This window comes from Cryptotermes secundus, unplaced genomic scaffold, assembly GCF_002891405.2.
Source record: "Cryptotermes secundus unplaced genomic scaffold, Csec_1.0 scaffold572, whole genome shotgun sequence".
NCBI lineage: Eukaryota > Metazoa > Arthropoda > Insecta > Blattodea > Kalotermitidae > Cryptotermes > Cryptotermes secundus.
Window position 1 is genome coordinate 866,106 of NW_019725849.1, and position 318 is coordinate 866,423.

Below are 318 nucleotides of genomic sequence, written 5' to 3' on the forward strand. Positions count from 1 at the left end.
AGCCAGCAGATTCCATTCCATCTGACTACATGACCACATCCCAGAAAACCGTATTCTGAACTGATACACAGTTTGTAACACTGGAATCTAATTCCGCTCGTTTTTTTTTGGGGTCAATATGAAATTTCATAAACAAATTGCTATCCAAAACACACTATTTCTGGCGGCTGACTCTGTGATATGCTAGTACCACGCCACACCACAGAGCAACTTAACATGTTTGGGTCAAATATAATTGGTGTGGTGCCAAAAATTATAAGAAAGAAAAGAAGTATATAGATACAGGGGAGATTTCTTAACCTGTTGTGAGAAGTGCGG